Here is a 22,265-nt window from a genome sequence, read left to right as displayed (position 1 = left end):
CTTGACTTTGAATATTTATCATTTTAAGTTAAAAATAACAACTTGAAGTGAATTCCAGATCTTTGTTTGAAGATCTGTTTTTAATTTTTATTACACAGTAAGTATCTGTGTATATATGCGCACACACACATATACACACACAGGCACATATACATACATATAATAAACTTCTAAAAAATTAATGTGACATGGCCAAGTGCTGATGTGCTAGTGAGGTTAGAATGTGTTGGCAGTGCAATGATGTATTTAAGCTCCTTGAAGTACAAGAAGCTACTCAGAAGCCATCAAGGGTAAAAAGGTACCTCCACAGCAGGTCAAATTGTAATTTCTTCCAGCATCCCTGCAGAATAACATGATTGATTCTTGAATGGAGTTGAACAAAAATATTTCTGACCTAATCTTTACTCCTTCAGTGATAGCAATCCCTAAACCCCTCTTTACCAGGATCTGTTTTATCACCTCATCCATCTCTTTACAGATTTTTCTAGAGGCCTCACAGGGCAGTGAAGTGACTGAACTGCACATACTCTTCTCAGATCAAAACTGCAGACAAATACTTCTTTCCAAACTGACCCCACTTCTGGTTCTTTCCATGAATATATGGACTCGTAGAAGTTTGGAGAAAGAGATACAATACTGATGAAATGTACTATATAGTCAAATTAGCACACACTTTTTTCTGTCAAGTATTTAACATTCCATGAACGCCATTAAAACAGTGGTTTATTTGCATTTGAGGAGCTCGCAACTACAATAACTCCTTTTGCTTGTGCAGTGTTTCCCCTCTCAGGGACCAAGCATTTGACCTAGACCCTGATTGGAACAAGGAGCAATGGAAGGGTGGTGAAAATTAATTGCAACCCAAACAATATAAGGTAAAAATGGATAAAGAACATTCTATATACAATATTCTAGGAAGTACTTCCCTAAGCTTCAGGAGGACATAGGTTTTCCCATGGTTACTCCAGATAATGAACAGGAAATCATGTCTAAACCATAACTTTTAACTGATAAAGTTGACATTGATAAGTACCTGGAAGGTAGTTTCCATTTACAAATTTTATGTTCCTGCACATTTGCCATTTTAATATTAACCTTATTAACCTTTCTACAATGTATATACCACAGGGGAGGTGGGCAGGGGGATGGGTGAAATGGGTGGAGGGGATTGGGAGTACGCATATTGTGATGAGCACGGAATAATGTAGGGAAGTGCTGAATCACTATATTGTACACCTGAGACTAATATAACACTGTATGTTAATTATACTGGAATTAAAATAACATAAAAATGTTCTACAATGTATATATGTGTTAAACACATGCCTTATTTTCAATTTCACAGTGCTTATTAAAAGCATTTGTAAGAATTACATCTTTCTCTGAGTGCTTACTCAAAAAATTTTATGCGTTTTTAGGTATTCCAATAAGCTCCTGATGTATTAACTAACATTACTAATACACTTACAGGTTTGAAGAGGTGTAAAAATGGCTAAACCATTATACACATTCTGGCAAACTGTAGAAAAAAATGGTAAGTCAGCATTAAGGACTGATCAATAGACCAGGAAAAGAAATACCCACTGTGACTAAGATGGGCAAAGAACACAGAAGATGGAGAATAATGATTGGATAAAAGAGAAATGCCTTAGGAAATCTAATAGCACTCCCAGGTAAAATACCCAACAGGCTGTTATCAATAAAGAGAGCTACCAGGGAAACACGTATTACAATAGACAAGGCCATAATGCACTTGTACTCAGTTCTCATGTTATACACATCTCTCATTCCTCCCAACACAAATAGGTCTATCGTATTCAAAGAAGACAGTTTCCTTTATGTTTGTATTTTATAGTGATCCGTGATAACTCAGAGGAATACACCTTTGAAAATATTTGTGTATGCAATCTGAAACCTGTCATTATATACTGATAGTAGTATATGGCTCTCTCAAGAGTTTTGATCATTGTACTCATTAACTGTTGGAACTGAGAAGAAGGGGATTGGTAATTACATTTATTCTAAAATAAAATACACAAACATTTTAATAACTATTATTATGTTCTCCTAAAATGGACCTGTATTACTCTGGGTAGAGTTGGCATTATGAATTACTATCATTTAGATCCTAGGAAAGGCAGTACAATATAAGACTTAAGAGCAAAGAATGTAGAGTTAGACAACTTGAATTTGAATCCTAGCTGTGTAATCTTGGGTAAGTTAGTTCACCTCTTTGTGTTTTGGTTTCCTTACCTGTAAAATGGGAGTAGTAATATCTACGTCATAGGCTTGCCATCAGGATTAAAACAAGTTAATAATGTAAAGCACTTAGCACAGTTCCTGGCATGTGATAAATATTAGACATTTAATATAATAATATCTACCTCATTTATCTATCCACCTATCTATCCACCTTCCACCTACCTACCCTCTCTCCCTATTGGTTTTGTTTCTCTAGGGAACTCTAATATACATGTTTAGTTTAGATTCTCAGGTGACACTTTCTGTCCAAAAGACTAAAATCTTTCAGCATATGAATCCATTAAGAACACACCTCCCAGAATTGAGGTCAGAGAGGGACAGTGCTGCTGTATCAGCAAGTCATGCCCAGGGTTAAGGAGGTGGGCATAATTAGCACAATTCAGATTTATCATCCAGAATGGATAAACCAAATAAGCAATCCACTTATAGAATATTCTCTAGCCTAAGGCCACCAGGAACACACCTGTAGTTGAACAAGTTGGGTCTCTTGCCTGTTGCAGAGAGGGAGAATGCATACCATGGGTAACTGTGGGATGTCTCAGGAAAAGGGTGTGAGCAAACACTTGTAGAACTGGGGCTTTGAATGAGTGATTTGAGGAGTTTCCAAGGAAGCAAGCTTCTCTCTGGAGTGGGTACTTTCAGAAGCAGAGATAGTTTTATGATTATCTCAATAAATCTTATCTAAGGACAGGGCAGAGTAGAGGAAGACTAAAGTTGTAATGGGTAGAGAAACAGCAGTCCCTCCTATTAGCTGAGAGAAGATGTTTGGGGTTTTGTGGCTTGGACAAAGTAGAAGTTATGCCTGTGTTCAGATGTGATTTCAGAGTGGTCTTGTTTTTGTCTTGATCCATAATAGTCACAGAATGGCCTTGTCTGATGTTGATGCCCTGTGAAATTGTCCAACAGGAGAACACCAAGGCCCAGCTGATAGTACTGGACTAGCTCCTGGGCATCAGGGCTGCTTTCTCCTTTTGTCTTAATGAAGTTCATTTCTGGCTGGGTGGGTGACCCCTTGTGAAATCTCCAGTCCTATCTTTTCGATTATTACTTTCAGCAGCAACATCAGAAATCTGAAATTAACCAGGGGCTCATAAAGTCATTAATTATAATTACAGCATGAATATAAAATTAAATTTAATTAAGATTAAAAAGAGGAAGGATGTCCAATTTCCATTGTAAAGATAAAGAAGAAAACTGCATTCTTTTTCCAAATTCTAGGTTTTAAATGCCTTTTTTTTTTTTTTTATAAACAACACTGACCAACAGAAATGTGTAAATTTCATAACAGTCATACGATACAAGGTTAAATTTTGGGGAAAACTAATGGGAGACTATAAGTCCTCTTACACCCAAAACCCATTTTAAAGAACAAGAGGAGGAAAGAAGGAAAGTCAAGTAATTCCCTATAAAGGGCTTCAGAGAGTGGGGTATGTAGGGAGACTCCTCCTCCCTGTCTGTTCCTAACCACTGGTTATCTTCCATGCAAACCACATAGAACCCAGGGAACTCCTATGCAATGCCTCCCCCGCCCCCCCCAAGGATCTAGAGGCCTCTGAACAGCTGGTATCATTATCTACACATGTCTTTATCCCAGATGATCCCCTTAGCACTCTGAAGAAGTAGCACGGGTAGGTTACATGAATTTCTGTGAGGTGTATGCAATTCATATCTTCTCCCTCAAAGCCAATGGCACTTTTGCCTACTGCAGAATGCCACTGTATACTTCACTGCAGCACTAACCATTGTTTATAGTGTTAGCAAAGCATGGCTTATGATCACAACTCAGCAATTATCAGGACATAGCAAATGTATATAACATTTGGGGTTTTTTTTAATTCTAAAAATAATTCTACATCTGAAGGAAACTCCAGTGGTTCTGAAATGAATCCATATACTTCCAGGAAGTACTGCTCATTCTTTACACCAAAGTTCCTGGGCTCATACCTGCGTTAACAATCATCACATAATCAAATGATCTGCAGGAATCAGCGTTAATCTTAAAGACAGAGCAAATGATTAGATCAGCCAGGCTATGATCCAGAGAGAGTTGATGTGCTATTTTTAAAACTTCTCACTGGTAAAATAATCACATTTGTAGAAATTTCTTAGAGGGATGATCTTTGTAGTTAAAAAATGGACAAACCTGGAATGGTCAGATTCTTCTACACTCATTTGATGTGGAAATCAAATACTTTGGCCAGCAAGGAAATTGCACTGTCAACTGCTCCCAATATGTTGCTGATTTTACCTTATGCGTCTTTATGGTTTGGACCAAACCTAAGTCCTTCACTGTGAATTGATTGATCTTATCTTTCTAATCAAAAGATAATGGAAAGGAGATTGTATAAAGGGAAAAGCACAGATTATCCGGCTGTGGAGGTGCTTGCCTGTGGGCTGAATGTGCACAAGAAATCTAAGAATCCTAAAGAGAGAGACAAAGAGCAGATGTTTCTTCCTCTCCACAATTACCTTAAAGGTTGCTTCTGTCTATCACAGACCTGTGCTGAGAGACCCCCAAAGCACATATATCTACTAGATAGGAAAAACTCACAGAGGAAAAAAGTCTCACTCTTTGAACATCATGCCTTAGCTTATTTGTTCAGCTTTGTTCAGCTTCGAGGGAGCCTTGTGGAGAAATCTGCAGTGTAGTTGTTATAAATGGAATGCAGAATATGGGCTCTCAAACTTTTATGTGCCAGAATCACCTAAGGGCTTCCTAAACAGATTACAGGGCCCACCCCCAGATTTTCTGATTCATTAGATCTGGAGTGGGAGTTGTGAATTTGCATTTCTAACAAGTTGCAACATGATGCTGACACTACTGGCTGGAGACTGACCTTTGAGAACCATAGACCTAATTCTTTAGTAGTTTCTGAGCTCTCTGAGGGTAGCCTCTTCCCTTGCCCAAGGCTCTGACAGGTGTGCTTGATAATGAAGAAACCAAGCCACAGAGAGACTAAATGGCATGCCGGACTTGGATTTTCCTCCCCCCTTTTTTTCCCAGCTTGGCCAAAGGGGGAGCTGCTACAGAGGTGGGGGTGGTAGTGATCAGAGATCTCTCATTGTAAATGCGAAAGGTACCAAATTATAGTTTACAACTAATTAGACTTTGTGGGGGTCCTTTTAGAACCACTCCAAAGGATTCATTAGAAATTTTCTATATCCTTTTTCTGAGTGCTGTGGAAAAATACTTAATGGAATTACCTTTACAAATGTATTAATTTATTCTACCCTAAGGATATTACATTCAGTGATTTGGCAAAACTAATCTGAACTAATAACAGACACGCATTTACTGAGACTAAGCAAATTTTCCAGTAGAGAGATACTTAGCCACTTGGAACAAATGAAGGTTGAGGTATAAAGATTAAAGAATAGCTATAATGTCCAAAAGAGCTCCTAGTGTTGACAGAGCAGCACAAACAGACTAAAATGCAAAGTTAAGATCTATGCTGACAAAACCATGACAAAGCGGTGGAAAGACCACTACTGCCAAGAAATGTTCAACCACTGGCAGAGGTTCAGATGTATGGGGCATTCTCCACAGATCACATGTATCTCCTAAGGATGCCTGAGCACCAATCGCACCTTCTCTGAGCCCTTCATGTTCTCCAGTAAAGTCAGGCAAACAATGACTGCCCATTTGTTTCCACCCTGCCAATGAAATCTCTGGTGCATACGGTCCCTTTAAAAATCCTAAATCGATTCCACAAACCAGAGCTGGAATCTTGCAGCTTACCAGAACCAATATAAGTGAGTGAAACTGGGAGAACATAAAGTAATAGGTAGTAATAGGACTTGTTAACCAAAAACCCCATGCTCCGTTTTAAAGGGGAAGCTGTTTCCCAGCTCCAGGAGATTGTTGCATTATGGGATGTGATCTCAGTGTTACCAGATTTTCCAATTTTTCAAGAGCTATCAGAAGTTGGATTTTCATGTAAAGTTTCTGGAATGTTAAAATAGTGTGTGGCCCAAAGAAGATATTTGATAGAACAGGGCCATTAACCTTCCATTTGAGACCTCTCTGTAGACTTTAGGAAGTCCTTCTCTGGTCTTCACTGTTTTCCTAGTTCTCTCACTACCTACTTCTGGATATATATTCTGTCCCCTGCCCCTTTGAAATGAACTCCTTTTGTTTTCAAACTCATAGGCTCAGAATTCTTCTCCTTCTAGTTCTTGAAGAATATGCCAGGTTGATCACAGTTCCTTCAGGAATTCTTTGATTACAACACATACTGAGACACAGTCCATTAGTGATGAATTTGGCATTGGTGGTGAGTGGGAATGGCCTGATGTCACATAGGCTGAAGCTGACATAAGGGTAAAAGCTTGGTTCTACCCATTCATGCTTATCTCCACTTTCTCCTCACCACCCATCATTCCATCTCAGGCCCTTGGGATAACATTCTAAAAATATATGTGGGTTCCAAGAAAGAAAGCATTCTGCCCAACTGTTCAGAGTATGAAGACTGTCACACCACAGCTAGCAGAAACCACAGCACTGGGGAAAAAAAAAAACCTGAATCAAAGAATTAGAGGGTATGAAGACAACTCCTCAATTCTCCCAATCCAGGTACCAGTAAAGGATAGAAGGCAGCCCTTATAATAATCCTGCAGGTCAGTGTGGTCCAATGACTCTAGTTCCTTCTCTGTGCTATTCTTCTTAATTTCTTATAAAAGGAACAAGTAAGAGGAAGGGAGGGGGGTTGGATATTTAGATTTTTCTTGAGGGTTTAATTATTCACTGAACCAATATTTATTATCTTATATTTGTTGTACATGGAGCTTACAGACTATTGAGACATAATTTAAAAAGCAAACAAAAAATTAAGATAAATATAGATTATAAAATGTATAATCTCACAAGTAACCAAGATAGTGCAAATAATCACAGAGGGAAACTCTTTTAGCACACATGTACTGTTTCATGTCCGTACTCTTGACCTAAGAAGAAGGGGATATGTGATGTTCCTTTTGGAAGTATTCCAATGGGGAGGGGCTGTGTTCACTCTAGGTCTTGGGTAGGTGATGGAGGGGTTGCTTTGGTGGTCCACTTTATGCCTTTACTGGGGGCGTCAAACCCCAAATCACCCCTAGTGATGCTAGGACCTTCTTCTTCCTTGGGGAGTTCCTGGAGTAGCTCTGAGTTTTTAGTGGAAAAAATAATGCCAAGTATTAGTGGTAGTTACAGGGAAAATATAATTAGCCCATGTATGGTTAGACATGTGACAGTTTATTTTTTTATTTTTATTTTTTTAAAGATTTTATTTATTTATTCATGAGAGACACACACACACAGAGAGGCAGAGACACAGGCAGAGGGAGAAGCAGACTCCTCGCAAGGAGCCCGATGTGGGACTCAATCCCGGGTCTCCAGGATCACACCCTGAGCCACAGGCAGCGCTAAACCGCTGGGCCACCAGGGCTGCCCAACATGTGACAGTTTAGCAGGAAACCCTGTGTGTCATATCTGGGAACTGAATCAGTGTTCATATCCACAGTGTTCATATTCAACCCCTCTGAAGGAGATAATCTGCTGGCAAGGAATCCAAGTCTACACCTACCTATCCTTTTCCTGTCCCCACTTTTGACCCTTTGTTGTAGAGCAAGAGAACCTTGGGCAATCTGCTTGCATCACAAAAGTACTGAGTGCATGGACTCAAGGAGAAAGCTCAGGCTATAGAAGGGAGCAAATGGAGCTTCAGTTTAGTGTGTCAAAACAGCTGGAGCTTTACTAAACATCCTCAGATTTACTTCCCCAAAAATCATTGGATAAGGACTGTATTCAAAGTGAATTCTAGCAAGTTAATCAGAATGTTAAAGTATGAGCCTTGAAATCACTTGTTTAGTGTGTGTGTGTGTGTGTGTGTGTGTGTTTGAAGTGTAGCCAAGTGTGGTCCATTAATCTTCCTTCCCAGAGTATGAATTCCGATATTCACAGGTAGTCTTTTGTTGTATTGACAAAAGACTAACTTAAAAAGGCCTCCAGATTATCATTATAAATCAGTAGTTTTTATTTGTTCCCAGATTTCAGCACACATGAGAGAGAGAAAGGAAAGGAAAAACAGAAAGGAAAGAAAGATAGGTAGGTAGGTCAGTAGTTTTTAAGCCTTCTTCCACTTCGTCGCTTTTGAGAAATAATCTAGCTCCTATACATCTTTAGTCACTGTGACCTTAATTCTCACATTTTCCAGAACCCCTGAGGAAATACGTTGGTGTAACTGGTAGGCACATTCCCCTTCCCCCAAGACTATCTCACCCACATCCACCCATCAGTTGAGATGCTCTATGAGGTGCCAAAACATTTCTTTAAGTCTTTCTCACAATTACTGGAAAGTTTATGATTCCTAAACTGAGTAAAACTAAGTTAACAGCACCTCTTTGTTTTAGCAAAACTTCTTTTTGTCTGAGCCTGTGTATTTCACACCAAGCCAGGCAGTACAAGGACATTCATGTAACATTTATGGGAGAGTTCACAAGTGACATCGCTTCAGTGCATAGGGCCCAGCACAAAGGAAAATTTCAGTTAGTATGTACTTAAAAGATGCTAGTTAAGTAAAATATCCGATGGAACATTTTTAAGGTCAAAGTCTAGCCCATGATCTTATAGCCCTTTTAAGTGGTTGTATTTGTCATGCCCAAAGGGAATTGTCAATGTGAATATAAGCATTAAAAAATAGGTGAGAATACAAAATGCTTAAATAAATACATGCCCCAAATAACAAATGAATACATGTGTCTCATATCTATTTGCTATTTTCCTGTAGATGACAAAGAATTATCCATGATTTACTTCTATTTAAAAACACTCAATTTCTGGCATTGACAAGACCTCTTTTTGGAAGAGATTTTTCAAAAACATTAATCAGATGAGCTTCTTCTCTAAAATAGTTTTACTCAAAAGAAGATCCACCTGCCAAATGCATTTAGAATCACTGGGAGTAACTGTTTAGAGTGTGGACTCCTAATTAATGATCTTCTCCAGATCTAATCTTCGAGGAGCCAAGAATCTACATTTCTAACCCTTCTTAGTGAGAAGTTTTAGAACCACTGCACAAAGACCTTGAGGGCAAAGAAAGATCATTCCAAAAAGAAACAATAATAAAACTATAGGTGTATATATATAGAGAGAAATAGAGACAGATAATGGAGTAATAAAAGTATGGGGAAAAAAGTACCTTAAAGGTTACAAAACTGGCACTGAATTCATTAAAATAAAATCCACAAGAAACCATAGAACGAGCTGTTTATCACACTTTTTCCCACCCTCAGCACATACACACACAGATCTTCTCTCTAAAAGGCAGAACCTAAACTTCTTTCAGAGACCCTGATAAAACTGAACATTACCCACTTTATGATTTGTGCTACACTAGAATGAACTGGGGTGAGTACAGACTCCTCTACCTAGATGTCCCCAGTTATTAAAAAGTTCCAAGGTTGAATTTGACTTGAAAGTGTATTGGGATCTCAGACATTCCTATTAGCTCAATACGAAAATGTAGAGCCCTATGGAGAAGGTAGAGAGCCTCAGAAACCCATTCAATACTTACAGAATCCTAAAGACCCAGTCTGGAGTGAGGCTGGTCTCCAGAGAGATGAACAGGTGCACACAATGGCAAAGCACTAACAGAAGTGCCTGGCCGTGGCTTTGCTTTCTCGGTACCTGGGACTAGCAGCTGCCAAGTGTTCATAAACTTGGCTGGAACCCAAACCAGAGCTAATAACACTCTGTGTCCTCCACTGAGCATCAGCCAAGCCTAGGCATTTCCCACCCAAGTGGGAAGATCAGAGCCAGAGATAATTAGGGGTATTGCTAATCTAGATTGTGAATCTTTCTTTCTGGGACATATCTAGCACAACATGATTTTTATCCTTATCTTGAAATACCTGCTTTTCCTTATATGTAGTGTGATGTGAAATCCTTAAAGAGATAGGGGTTGGTGCCCGTAAGCCCACAAATCCCCAATGGGTTTGAGCTATTACCCCTCACATAATACTCTACCTCTTGGGAACAAATGATAAAACCTTACATTTATTAGGGTATGAAACCAGCACTCAGGCTGAATCAGCAAAAAGAATCCTGCGAAGTTGATTTTTTTTTTAATATTAAGAGATAGGGAGTCTTTTTATAGTAGCATAACCCTGCTGAGTTTATGAAGACAAATGGGAAATTAAGAGAAACTTACATCACATGGGGAAGTAACCTTGGGTTATTTCCCGCATTTTCAATGGACGTTCATCTCTATAGGCCACTTAATCATGTCAGCCACAAGAAAAACAAGATATAATTCTCTTTATCACATTCTTTCTCTGTTTTGATCATACGTGGAAAATACATTCTTCTTTGTAAGTAGAAGAGGAAAACATGTACTTTCAGTGGATACAATCATTTGAAAAGGATATATTCTGAATGCCATAAAAATTTGTGTTTTCAATTCTGGAGTAAAAATAACCACAGAATAAATAGGTACCTATGAATGTTACAGAAATATATGTATTTGCATTATGTATATGTCTGTATTTTTTTTAACCCCTATTTGACTCACATAACAAATACAAGTCCCATTGCCTTACTGCATAGGCTAATCCTGCTCGAAGGTGGAAGAAACTCTAGTGTTCAATTTGTACATTTTTACAGATCAGCAAAATGGGGCCTAAAAGGCTCAAACGGATTTCTACAAGGCCATATGCCTACAAAGTCATACTAGAAGGAAGAAGAAAACCTAAACTCCCTGACTTCTGGCCCAGCATTGTTTCCAAAGGACTATGAAGTCTTTTTGCTCTAAGTCTCTACTGAGACCCCATAGTTTAAAAAGTTTAGTTTAAAAAGCATAAAAGAGTACTTTTATTGCTCTGTCTATAACACGGCCTGAGTATGGAAGACATACCAATAATGTGACAAAGTTAGAAGAAAAACTGCCCTGTTGCTGCTTTTGGAAATGGCATTGCGCCCAAATCATTCAGTCCTGACAAAGCTGATGCTGTTGAAAATCTGTATCTGCAGGAGATGAGCAAAAAATCAATGATTTCAGTTTTTAGGGTCATTTGACATTTCTTAGAGCTCTTAGCAAATTCCATTCAATTCTGTAAAATAAGAGTTTATTGAGCAGAGGTGGCAAGAGCCCTGCCCATAGTCCTTTAGCCCTCATTGCTTTCTTATAAAGTAACTCCCTACCTGAGGGTTTTCTGAGGTGCAAGAGTGAATTTTTTGGCTGCCATGCAGGGTTGGCCAAAGTGCCCCAGAATCAATGCCCATTGCAGCAAACCTCAAACAAAGATGCAGCTACCATAGGAGGAATACTGCAACTTCCTCACTCCTTATGGAGAACTCTGAGGCATATTCCAGGCAACCTTCCAGAAGTTCCAACTGCACTGAGCCCCGGGTCTCCACAATGGCACCTGCTCTCCAGTGCAGCCTAGCTTCATTCCTTTCCCATATCCCTGCTCTCTAACAGATATTTTTAAACTATCTGCACTCAAATAGTTGTTTTAGAGTTTGTTTCTGGAGGAATCCAATCTAAGACAAGTATATATTCAGTACAAATAATTTTTCTATAATAGGCATCAAGAAATATGAAGGTAAAAATGATGTCATTCTAGCCCTCAAAAGGTTGAGGCCGGAGAGTGATGACACTTCTATGTATATAACCCCACAGGGAAGACAAAAGAAGACAGTGCTTTGAGAGCAGACTAGAAATATATACAATAAAAATACAGTCACTAATAAAATATTCACACAATGCAAAATAGAATTTGCCATTAAGAAGTCAGTGTGAAATTCTCTGTAGCAGGAAGGAGGCACAGCCCAAAGTGGTGACATTACACACATTGAATAAACTACCAAAGTCCTGAGTTCACTTGGAAATGTGTGTTAGAGAACTTGTCATTGCTCATACAGTACAAGCTTGAAGGATCAATCTAAAAGGAAAAATTTCAAATTTCATATAACCCAGCCTGTTTTTTAGTGGCAAGGGTAGGCACATAAACCCCCAAACTGGTGGGACAAGATTCACTGGCTACTTTGCATCTTGTGTTTAAAGAATGTCAAAATGATTTGTCTTATTATTCAGTTCTGTCAAAACAGACTAATTTCTGTAGAAAGCAAATAAATTAAACAGTTGAATTTTGTGTAGGCCATTAGGTTGACAAGTCAGTCATTGGAGTTTTCATTTGAACTAGTGCCCATGCCAAAGTCAGTCAAGTGTTCGCAGGTCATGGACAACAGCTACACAGAATTCTATAAATAACACTTCTTCAATGCAAGAGAGTTACTGAACAAAAAATGACAGAGCAAGTTAAATAAAAGTATATGAGAAAAAAAATCCAAGGGCATTCCTGAACTGATAAAATGCTGTGTTTGTCATGGTGTGTGCTTCTAGGTGGGTTGTTATGTGAGCTAATGGGTGGTGAGTATACCTGCCATGTTCTAGCACCTTAAAAACTCTATTTAATCCTCAAAACAACCCAGTGAGGCAGGGATTATTATTATTATTATTATTATTATTATCATTATCATCATCATCATCATCATCCTTTAATAGAGGAGAAAACTGAAACTTGAAGATGTTCAGTAATTTGCTGAAGGCGATACAGCTACTTTGTCAAACTCTCAAATCCAAACCTTTCCCCAAAATACCACGCTATCTTCCTGTAGAGCTGAAAAGAAAGACACCAAATTTCAGTTTTAAAGTATTTGTCTTGGGAGATGCTAAAGATGCTTTTGAACAACTGTCAGCTGAGAGGAACTTATATTTTAGTAACATACAGTTGAAAATCTTAGTGAAATAACATGTAGTTCCTGGAAAATGAAGTGCTTAAGATGCCCCTGCCCTTTTTTGGCTAACCAGTCTTTTTTATTTTTTAAAAGATTTTATTTATTTATTCATGAAAGACCCAGAGAGAGAAAGGCAGAGATGTAGGCAGAGGGAGAAGCAGGCTCCAGGCAGGGAGCCTGATGTGGGACTCAGTCCTGAGTCTGTGGATCACGCCCTGAGCCAAAGGCAGACACTCAACCGCTGAGCCACCCAGGTGTCCCGGCTAACCAGTCTTTTGTCTATTATAAGAAGAAAATTAATTCCTAAGTTATCTAAATTCCATGCTGCATATACAAAATTAATATTCATCTCCAGAAAATCTGAAGATTTTATTTCTCAAGGAAAAGCTGCAGGACTTAATATCAAGTGATTGGCATCCTTTGGGAAGGATGTTGAACACATTAGATTTCATAGAAGGATGAACACCCACACAGAAATGACAGCAGACAATGTAGGAAAAAATTGCCTAAATTGACTCAATTTTAATTGGGCAGATTTAATAAAATTTCCTTCATCAAATCTCTTTTAAAAATTTTTCAGCCTTCCATTCTTCAAGTCTTATCCTCTAATTTGGGATAAAGTTTTTCTACTTCATATATCTTCTCTGCCTTAGTTTGCATCCCTCTCCTGCACCCACCCCCGGCAAAGTGGATCTTCAGGCAATTATGTGGTTACAAACATAGTATTTGTGAAGTGGTCTCAAGAAGCAGGTGAGGGAGTGGGGAATGGAGGAGCCGCTGAGGGAGTGGGGAAGGGAGGAGCAGCTGAGGGGCTGGGGAAGGGAACAGGGAAGGAGGAAGGGGAGGGGAGTTGGAGTAGGAAGCAAGGGTGGGGGGAAGGGGACCAGGGAAGGGAGGAAGACCAATAAAGGTACATTAATGAATAGATTATTACTACAGGCAACTGGCATTTTACCTTGCTGGGGACCTCTCAGAGACTGTAGCAAACTCCCTTCAAAATGGTCTCACTGAGGACAATTTATCCACCATTACTCCTTCCTCACTGGTCAAGGGTAACTGGGAGTAATTTGGCAATCATGGCCTACACAACTTGTCAGGTTTAGCAGGCTTCTACAGGTAGAGAATGGCTTAATCTAGAGGACAGACAACAGAGAAACTATCTTTGTTTAAGACTATTTGCTAGTGCCCTTGTGGTGGATCAAGGGAAAATGGGCAGGGCACTGCCAGCATCTGCTAAACTGCATCTATTGGTGTATACATACAAGCTACTTTATTTAGTTCTCAAACTCTACTATATATAAGAATGACTTGAAAAACCGAGAAAATGTGTCTTTCTCACCTCCCTCTCCCATTCTGATTAAGATCAGTGGCTGGATTCAGGAATCTGAATTTTAACTAGTACTCTAATCATGTCAAAGCAGGTTGTCCTCAGGCTACACTGTGGAAATACTATGCTGGTGAAGCCATCCCCAAGTAGGCTAACCTGTGTCTCAGAGAGAAAAATGTCTAACTTGGCTTTAGATAGATTTTACTTTCCTATGTCCCATTTTTTTTTCAAATATAAGCTGTTGTAAAGAAAATATGAGAGTATGGATAGGTTAGCACTTTGCTGGTCTAATTCTGGAAAATCACTTTAAACATAGATACATCCAAATGATCATGGGTCAGGAGCAAAATGATCAGATAGCCTTACTATAGCGACCAAACTTTTCCAACACATGGTGTGATGAGCAAGAGTGAACTTCTGATGAAAATAGGACCAAAGAGTTGACACAGACACAGAAAATGAAGTCATTGTACTTACATGTGCCGGTCAGGAATCTTAGGGAAAAACTATCTTCAAACTTCTGCTACAGGAAACCAGCATCTAAACCAGTACAGCTTGGGGAAACTTCAAAGAGAGACCTAATTGGTGGGATTGTCTTTTTCAAAGTTTCCTGGTTATGATAAAGAGCGATACAGTAATTCTAAACAACACCTTCTATGTTCAGAAGTCTCACAACACTGCAGTTTCTTTCATACGTTTCTAATCTATTATGTTTTGGGGAGAGTGGGCACTGAAGGTCCTAGGCCCATGACACTTGTTCGTCACTAAGGGGAGAGAGGGTATCTATTGCACATAATGAGAACTTGAGCTCAAGGCTCCTCTTTGTGGCTCCAAGATCTCATCAACTTCCCTGCTACTTCATATCAGCAGGTGAGGCATAAACTTAAAATATCCAAGTGTTCTGGTTTCTCAAAACCCTAAGGATGAGCTGCTTACTGTGGCCTTCAAGTTACCTCAACCTGATCTCTGCCTGCCTCACCAGTCTCCTGTCACTACTTCCTGTCTTATCCTCTAAGCTCTAGTCTTTTTTTTTAATAATAAATTTATTTTTTTATTGGTGTTCAATTTGCCAACATACAGAATAACACCCAGTGCTCATCTCGTCAAGTGCCCCCCACAGTGCCCATCACCCATTCACTCCCACCCCCCTCCCTCCTCCCCTTCCACCACCCCTAGTTCGTTTCCCAGAGTTAGGAGTCTTCATGTTCTGTCTCCCTTTCTGATATTTCCTACCCATTTCTTCTCCCTTCCCTTCTATTCCCTTTCACTATTATTTATATTCCCCAAATGAATGAGACCATATAATGTTTGTCCTTCTCCGACTGACTTATTTCACTCAGCTAAGCTCTAGTCTTAATAAAACTCTCACAGCTCTTCAAATTTTCGGTACCTTCTCAGGTCTTGGCCCATGCCAAGCTGTCCATCCCTCCAAGAGCACTCCTCTCGTGAGCCTATTCCTTCACTTGGATAGTGTCTCACTAGTCTTTAGGTATTGGTCTAAATGTGTCTTCCTCTGGGAGGTTTTCTTGACCCCTTTCAAAGGTGAGTCAGGGCAGTTACAAAATCTTTGTAGGCTTTGGGCTCTACTACTCTTGAAGGCTCCTCCTCACATTATATTAAGATATACATTATATAATTGTATATTAAGATATATATTATATAACTGTGTACTAAGATATGCATTATATATGCATATATACACACATATACAGTTGTATATTAAGATATACATTATATAATAGTTCTTACAAAAATTATTTCCAAATGTTTATAGCTGTTTTTTTTTATAGCTGCTGCTTTTGAAATCATTTGCCTGTGAATAACTAATTTAATTTGCAATTGATTATGACACTGCAAGAGTTATAGGTTTGGTTGCAAACTCAGTTAAAAACCAGCTGTGTGATCTCAGATAAGTGACTTAACCTCTCTAAATCTCAGTTATCTTATCTGAAACAAGAGAAATTTGCATAAGTGATCTAAATCCTTGTTTAGTACTAAGAGCTTACACCTTTATCATTAACTGTGGGGAGAATGTTTTAGGTGGTGGTGCATGGGACTGGGAATGGGGCATATATTGACTCCACCGATAAAACATGTGCCAGAGCCTGAGAACCATGGGTAGACACTCTGGCCAGAGCTACCAGTTGAGTAGAAAAAGACAGTTCCATAAATGTCTTTAAAACTGAAAATAAGAACAATCATTACTCTATAAAATGAACAATTTAATATATCAACCTATAACCAGAGAAAAGAAATCCAGAGCACTCAAATATATTCTCCTAAACAAGACCAACAATTAAAGCATTATTATAATTATTTATAGTAATTCCTCCTAAAGTTTGGTGTTGGTGACAACCACACAGTATATGTTACAAAAAAATTAATAATCAAGTGTTAGAGCAACTTTCACTGCTGTTTCAATTAATTCCACTCTGAGAAATGACGTGAGACTTTGGGCTTTTGTGAATATAATGAGTTTTCAAATAACAGAAGAAGTAGTAACCAGCTACTATCTTTGCATAAAAAATTCTGTACTTTATACTACATACATCAATAACAGGGTATTCCCTAAAAGCATTTATTTAATTTTTTTCTGATGGAAAAACTTCCATGCAAAAAAATATACATTTAATCCCAACATCCAGAGATGAACACTGATTTTTATACATACCCCTTTTTTTCTGGGCATATAGCTGTATAGGCACATACACATATTCCCAAAAAGGCATTGTATTTTACATCTGTACTGCAGAACTTGAATGCAGAGATTATCTGGCTGGGAAACTGCACTGTCCATTGCCATTACCCTAACACATCTGGCATGTCTGAGAAGTTGGTGAGGCTGATGGTCCGCAAAAAACATTTTCAGGAATTAATCTGCATAGAGAAAATGGAAGGCAGATTGGAGCAGAGGAGACAAGTGTGCCTGCCTGAAGTACTGGTCCTTCCTAAGCACATGGATTCATTGGATTCATGTCCGAGCCTTGTGAACAGAAGGGCTATAGACAGAAACAGAAGAACAAGCACCACCCTACTAATGCTCAGGTGATGGAATGAGGCAGTGAGTTGGAGAGCAGGACTTCTCACCCTCTTGTGAAGAGAATATAACAGTGGCTCAGATATCAGCACCGCCAGTGTGAACAGAGTTAACAATGGCAGGGTGAGGTGCCTTTATGTGACTTACAGAATGTTACTTACAGAAATGGATGTGCCCTGGCTGGAGTGGATGTAAATTCTCTAGTTCTCTGGGTAACAGAAGCCAAAAGACTGCTTTGTGAGCACAGCTGGTAATCCCAGGCTTCACCAGGGAAGACTGGAGCTGCTGGAATCTGCCGTGACCAGCTGTGAGCACCAGCTGTGAGCACCAGACAGTGAGATTTTGGTTCTTACTGATAATGTCACTGTCGTCTACACTCACAGTCTGGTGAAGCCCAAGTAGACTCAAATTATAAATGCAACCGGCAAATTACTGAATACTACATTTGGAACTAATGGTGTACTATATGCTGGCTAAATGAACTGAAATAAAATTTTAAAAAAATAGTGAAAAAAGATTATATACCATCTTGAACTCATCTCTCACCCATCTCCTTATTTAATTTGAATATTTCTTCATGGGATTAAACATTTTTCTACAATATCATTTTTATGGACAGAGTATTATACTTTTTGCATGGATAAAAATTTTTAAATCCCTCCTGTAAGTTTCATATAGGAGCTTTTCTTTTTCACCATTCACAATTTAATGGTAAATCACCTTGCAGCAAAATCTGTCATATTTCTATAACATAGATTAAGAGTGTGCTTTTGGAGTCACAAGGAGAATACAAAGTCTTAAAGATTTGGTGCATGGTGCCAAGCTGCTCTCCCTACAGACTGCTATTTTATACTACCTCCTCTTGTAAGTGAGCATTCCTATAAATTATATTTTTACATGCTGTGAGATAAGATCATCTCGAATTCTGATCTAAGTCAAACCATAGTAAATCATGAACCATCTGTAATATTCTTCAAGCTCTGAAAGAATGGCAGATTGTAGAAAGGGGAATTCACATTTGAACATTACTACATTTGAATTCTAGCCTCTGAACTTATGAGAAAGAACTATGTTAGTTCTCTACTGTAGAAAGTTCACTTCTTCAATGTGACTATGAGACCAATCATTATGCCCACATATATCCAGTGGAAGGAACATAAGGTAAATTTACATTAAATTAAAAATCCCAACTTAACACCCATTGGCAGTGGGGCCTTGAGCCAGCCAATTAACTTTTCTGTACCTCAGTTTCTTCCACTGAAACTGAAAATGTAAGACATAATTCCTATTGCATAGGATCAATATCATCCTATTGTTATTTTTCAGTACTCCAATTCTACAACAGAACACCATGCAAACGTCATATATGGTGTATTTCATGGTGTGATACCAGTATTTTCAGATTTAAAAAAATCTGAAATCTGTATAACTTAAATCCTGAGATCTATGCAGAGTTACGTATTTCCTTAGAATGCTGACAAGAGCAAAACTGCTCTCATTCTGACCTCTTTCCTGCCCTATTCAAAATCCTTCCATCGTATTTTATATGTACTAGCATTTCCATTTTTAGATTACCAGTGAGACTGCACATCTTTTCCTACACTTATTAGAGCTTTGTATTCCCCTTCACCCCAGGTCAGGTTGGGCACTTTATTATCTTTGAAAGGGCAGGTGAGTGAAGAAGTAGAACCAGTAAGGAAAACTGGAGGAGGGTATGGTGGGAGTGATTTCAGAAAGAAGGGATTGGGAGGGTCCCAGGCCCAGCTCCTAGTCCTTTCCTTGGAGTCCAACTACCTTATTCCTCCCAGAACCATATTTCTTCCTCTTTTGATCTTTTGAACTCCAGGGCCAGATCTAGTTTCTTAGTCCTAACTCCTCTTCTTCGGATGGTAGTTTATTTTAAGGGGGGTCTTGATCCCAAAACATCTAACTTAAAGAGACTCAATGCTGAAGAACCAAGGAACCCTCAACTCAGTTGGAAGAGCTCCTGAGGACAGGGATGAAGGGTGATAGCAACCTTATCTCATTTTTTAAATCAACACTGGTAGTTTGATACTGCGAAAAATAAGAGAGATACCTAAATGTTGGCATTGTCCTTTTCGCTCCATACTGCAAACACTAGTCAAAGTGGTGATTACATAAATAAAGGCATAGGAAAGTACCCTATAATTTATATTTGTCATTGCAATGTAAAAGACCCACAGATTTCTCATTGCTTTGTTTGAAACCTTATCCAATAATGTCTTAATATATATATATTCTAAAAACATTATCCCCTTAAGCCCAGCAATTTTGCATGTCTGGGCATTAAACTGCCATATTAAACTCTAAGGGTCAGGGTTTTGGTGTCCGTGTGTGTATGTGTGTATGGTTAGTTTTACCTCATCTTTGTTGGTTTTTTATGTGTTTTATATTGCAGGGGAGTTCTTACTTTTAATTACTTTTATGTTAATATTTATTAACCACTTGCTACTTGACAAGTACTTTCAGGTGCATTACCTCATTTGTTTCTCAAAAGTACCCAAAAGGAAATTTGTTTTTTTGTTTTCATTTCACAGGTGAAGCAACTGAGGTCCAAAGAAGCTATGAAAGTCTATAGCAGCAGTAAATGACAGAGTCAAGATACAAACCCACTGGCTTTGATATCAACTTATTTTTTCTTTAAAAAAAGAAACTCCACTATACATAAGGATAATATTTGATACTTTCTCCCTGGCAAGTTCCAGATGTGACTTACATACAAAAATCTTAGTTGCAATCTAAGTCTCTGAAACAAGGTGGTCAGATCTGTTATATCTTAGCACCTGCAAATAAAGAGCAGAAAGTGAGGCCAAGACTCATTCTTTCTTATTTTTTAAAAATATTTTATTTATTTATTCATGAGAGACACAAAGAGAGAGAGGCAGAGACACAGGCAGAGGGTGAAGCAGGCTCCATGCAGAGAGCATAATGTGGGACTCGATCCCAGGACTCCGGGATCATGCCCTGAGCCAAAGGCAGACACTCAACCGCTGAGCCACCCAGGCATCCCCCAAGACTCATTCTTAAGTTTGAGGCACACAAAATAAGAGAGGCCTAGAAATGGTGCTCATTGTCCCAAAACGATAATATACAATGCCCTCACTTCTGGCCCCAGGGAAGAAAGATACTCAGAACCATCAAGTTCTTGCAGAACTTCATGAGATTATTTATTTTCAGGCTGGCATTTACAACAATCACCTGGTAGGTTCCAGCAGAGAAAAATGAGTTGTCAAAAACAGGCAATAAAAAATTGCAAGTACAAGCAAACGTCAAAATGATAAAACTGTCACATCTGTACATATCAAGCAACAATTGCATTCATTATGTCCAAACTCCTGGTACTTAATATTGTCTGCCAAGGAAGCTAAGCTCCATTTAGAGTTTTGCTGTAAGCATGAATATATTTTAAAGAGGCTTGACTGTTTGAGTTATTCATGATTTTACAGAGAATGCAACGAAACTGTCTTAAGAAGAATCCACTAGTACCTGGGAAGATCTGTCAAAAGGGGTATCTCAGTCCCAAAATATCTTTGTAATTTGAAAAAAATACACTGATTTTGATTGTGGGTGGCAAGGGAAATATTAGCACAGGTCCTTATTTTTAGGGAAAAAATTATACTTTGATCACCAGTTTGAGTGTTTTCCCTCAGAGAAATCTTCTTTTGTTGATCCTCAAGAAGGAAAGGAGTTGCCGAAATGACAGAGTGAGAAAAAGGGAGAGAAGAAAAGTGGAAGAAAAAAGAGGGGATCTGAAATTTATTGAAAGACTAAGGGAGAGGAGGAGAGAAGGAAGGAGGATGGTGGGAAAGGAAAAAAAAAAGGACTAAGGATGGAAAATGCACAAAGATAATATTTGATTACTTTTATCACTATTTTTACTTCTTAGCTAGCTTGTGGTAAGTACCTTTATCCTCACCACAAGTTCATATTATTGATTTCAAGGAGTAAAAATGAGGATGAGAAAGTAGATGTCCTCAGGCTCACTTAAAATTGTTAATTTTCTACTCTCCCTGGGGTCTCTTTCTTCATCTTTTGTCTAGTCTAGCATTTGCTGTTTTCTCTCTTGCTCCAGTAGAACCAGATCCAGCAAGAGCTGAAGGCTGTGGGTTAGAAATATTGTCATGGACCATCCTGGAATTTTAGTGACTCCAGATTTCACTCATTAAGGGCTATATTCTAGCCCTTAAAAATCACCATTCCCTTGTCAAAGGATCTCCATTTAAGAGGCTCTGGTTAACATGGCAAGTACATTTTAAGGATTAGCTGACACCAGGTGATGTCCAAAACTGAATATTGAACATTCAAGGGCTTGGTTTCTGGAAGCATCTGTATTGCCCATTACAGATCATACTTCTCAATTCACTCTGCTGCCCTCCCTGCTATAGATCCCTTCCCTTTCAGCCTATTACCTTCTGTATGTATATACTCTCTTCATCTACAGACATTTTCTCTCTCCAGTGACATCTTACTTTCTCGTTTGGTAACATCCAAAGATTACTCAGAGCAATGCTCTCCTGACTTGTTTGCACCATGAGAACTTTTGTGCTGCATGCTGCTTTGTCAGAGTGCTTCTCTACCACTGGTTCAGCCTTCTGGGTGGATTCCAGGCAGTCTCCTCCTTTGTCATCACATTTGAATTTTTAGAGGCTGGATGGTATCTACTCACCTCACCAATTGCCACAAGTAAAACATCCTCCAGTTAAAATTCTATGCTTACATAGTTAAAATATCACCAAGAAAATGCACATCAGTGCTGCACTCTCGGCAGTATGTGACTCTCACCTCCATCCTCCATCCCTCACATATTTCAAGCATGGCCCAACAACCCTGGCTCTAAGAAA

General features: G+C 38.8%; 1 protein-coding gene across 16 annotated transcripts in view; it reads right to left on the bottom strand.

The window, feature by feature from the left end:
• The window catches only part of PLPPR1 (phospholipid phosphatase related 1), a 540,361-nt gene that overhangs the window by 88,189 nt on the left and 429,907 nt on the right, over positions 1–22,265 (bottom strand). Inside the window, exon 1 of one of the 16 annotated variants that reach the window (XM_072842144.1) lies at positions 9,816–9,931. The exons of the other annotated variants lie outside the window; for them this stretch is intronic. The gene's annotated coding sequence lies outside the window, so the exon portion shown is untranslated. Of the gene's footprint in view, positions 1–9,815; positions 9,932–22,265 lie in introns of those variants that run through there. 16 annotated transcript variants of the gene reach the window in all.

Source organism: Canis lupus, chromosome 10, assembly GCF_048164855.1.
Source record: "Canis lupus baileyi chromosome 10, mCanLup2.hap1, whole genome shotgun sequence".
In the NCBI taxonomy this organism is placed as follows: domain Eukaryota; kingdom Metazoa; phylum Chordata; class Mammalia; order Carnivora; family Canidae; genus Canis; species Canis lupus.
This window is presented reverse-complemented; position numbering and strand designations above follow the sequence as displayed.